This window comes from Temnothorax curvispinosus, unplaced genomic scaffold (assembly GCF_003070985.1).
Source record: "Temnothorax curvispinosus isolate PA1 unplaced genomic scaffold, ASM307098v1 QBEX01001757.1, whole genome shotgun sequence".
Lineage (NCBI taxonomy): Eukaryota > Metazoa > Arthropoda > Insecta > Hymenoptera > Formicidae > Temnothorax > Temnothorax curvispinosus.
The window spans coordinates 10,658-13,265 of NW_020211537.1; the positions used below are offsets into that span (position 1 = coordinate 10,658).

General features: G+C 39.9%; 1 long non-coding RNA gene across 2 annotated transcripts; it reads right to left on the reverse strand.

Moving 5' to 3' along the window:
- Positions 1–849: 849 nt before the first annotated feature.
- LOC112468175 lies at positions 850–1,901 on the reverse strand. Of its 2 annotated transcripts, XR_003042363.1 has the most exons (3): positions 1,887–1,901; positions 1,197–1,721; positions 850–1,119 (listed from the first exon to the last, which is right to left on the reverse strand). It is a non-coding gene; the product is annotated as an uncharacterized LOC112468175 (long non-coding RNA). The 2 variants fall into 2 exon arrangements; XR_003042362.1 differs by lacking the exon at positions 1,887–1,901 and having other exon boundaries at positions 1,197–1,874.
- Between the last annotated feature and the right edge of the window lie 707 nt (positions 1,902–2,608).

Here is a 2,608-nt window from a genome sequence, read left to right on the forward strand (position 1 = left end):
CAAAGTTTATTAATAAAGATACAATGTGAAATACATAATAAGATTGTTATTTAATGAATCATTTAAAATAAAAAAATAATAAACATTCTGCAAAATATATGTCGTTCTGAATAGTTAATATTTTCGCGAGTTGTACAATTAAAATGATCCTCTCGTAATATAATGCTTCTTGCCACGAAACTGCGCCTTCTGGAGTACTTGGCAAGCGTGTCACGTAAGGTAACATTCTTGCGTGTAGCATTATTAGCTCCCATTCTTCTCATGTTCCTAAAGATGATATTCTCTTCGCATTGTCTCCACTGTCCAGATATGACATTCCCATTGTCGTCCCATGTATCAGCGTAATTTGGAGGACAGTACGTAGCATTTTCTGATTTTGAGATTAATTCTGACATCCGGAGGAAGTTATGAAGGCACAATCCTGCACACACAATCCATTCTGCAGTATCAACATGTGCAATAATTGTTGATCGGAAGATTCGCCAACGACTGGCCAAAATGCCAAAAGAGTTTTCGATAACACGACGTGCTCGAGAAAGAAGGTAATTGAAAGTTTTATGTGTCTTGTCCAATTTAGTTCCAGGATATGGTCGCATAATATAGCTTTTCAAAGGAAACCCTTCTTCTGCAACCATATAATATGGAAACTTTGTGTCGGTTTCTGGTAAGCAGCTAGCTATCGTCAGGTATTTCCAGTTTGTTGTCATCAAGACCTATTCCAAAAGCTGATTCTTTAAAGACTCCTCCGTCACTTTGTGAACCATCAAAAGCACCAACATCAACAAGAGTAAAAATGTAGTTAGCATCACAAACTGCCATTAACACAATGCTGAATGTTTTTTTTTATAATTGAAGAAACTGATCCCAGTATTGTAAGGAGCTTGTACAACGATGTGCTTTCCATCAATTGCCCCGAAACAATTCGGCATATTCCGCAACTCTTGGAAATCTCGTGAGTACCTTCTGAAATCGTCAGCAGTAGGTCTTGGCAAACATATAGGCGATAACTTGTCCCATATAATCTTGCAAGTGTCACGGATAACTTTGCTCACAGTTGATTTTGACACATAAAAGTTCCATGCAACAGTTATTTGCATACTGCAACCATGAGCAAGATAACTATAAAATAAAATATTCGTGTTATAATAGTTTAAAAAACACAACAAATTATTGTAAGTATTACAAAATATACTTACTACAAAGTAATACATAATCAATGTTCCGGCGACAGAGGCTCTCAAATACTTCTTTTTATCAGAGACTCTTGCACTAATTCTGATAGTCTTTCGAATTGTGAAGAAAAACTGTTCATCGTCATTGTTTTTCATAAACTGAAAGAGAGTATGAAAATGGCTTTTTTGCTTCCGCTGTAATAACATTGGCCGAACCCAATATTTTCGTTTAATCTTTTTCTTCTTTTTCCGCAATAACTGCAGAATTATCGCAATTAAGTTAATAGCCACAAGAACTGTTTTTCTAACATGGTAAATTATCCATTATAGCGAAATTTTTGCACTTTGTAACAGTTAACACAGAGGTTAGAATCGACGCAAACACGAATTTGCGTTATGGATTTACGGTTCTTTATGTTACGTTTCGTTACGATTATGGGCTGTCATTGTAGACGATAGGAGGCGATTTCTTACGGTTACGGTCTTACGGTTAGGGTTAGGTTTACGGATCTTCATTGGACCCGCGCCTTAAGAAGTATTTAAGATGATCTGTAAATATAACAATTGATTAAGAACAAGCCTTAGTGCGCACTCAGTGTGCACTAGTGCAAGCGTCCGAATTCGCTATTAAAGATTACGGCTTAAATCAACGGTTACGGCTATTATAAATCAACCCTTAAGGTTATAAGACAGCCATTCTGCTTAGGCCCTTACTTATTACGTCCACGACTACCGACTGTCATATGTGCTTTGGCCCAAACTCCCGTAGTGGGGGTATGCCTCAAGGGTGCATTCGGGGAGACGCTATTAACGCTATAAACGCAAACGCTATGAACTTTGTTCGAGGAGCCAATAGCGCGACAGCGATAGCAAGCTCCCCGAACGCAGCTTAAGCGCCAATAGTATTTCGTGCCTCACCTCGAAAATAATAGCGAAAATAGCGCGAGTGATGACGTCACGCTGCCTTTACAGTGACGTCATCATCGTATATCACAGCGCCACAAAGCGTCTCCTCGAACAGTTTTGGACGATAAGGGCTCAGTCACAATGAGAGGAATAAGGAATAAGATAAAGGAATAAGGAATAAGGGAATGTCGCATCTCACTTCAGTACACGTACATTAAAGTGAGATGCAACATGCCTTATTCCTAATTCCTTTATCTTATTCCTTATTTCTCTCATTGTGACTGAGCCTTAATTGTGCTAATAGCGTGCTCCCCGAATGCACCCTATGTAACGACCTGTGCTTCACAGATCGTCCGCTAGCCGCGGAGCGCTGCGATCGTATGGTAAAAGCAGAGAGAAACCTGAGAGCGGCCATCCGGCTTCGGGGGACGTCTGTCCTAATCTGCCCTCTGAGAAAGTGGACGTCAACTACGGCGTTACGCTCGGTAACGATCAGAGAGGACTCGGGTAACGATACATGGGTTCGTATC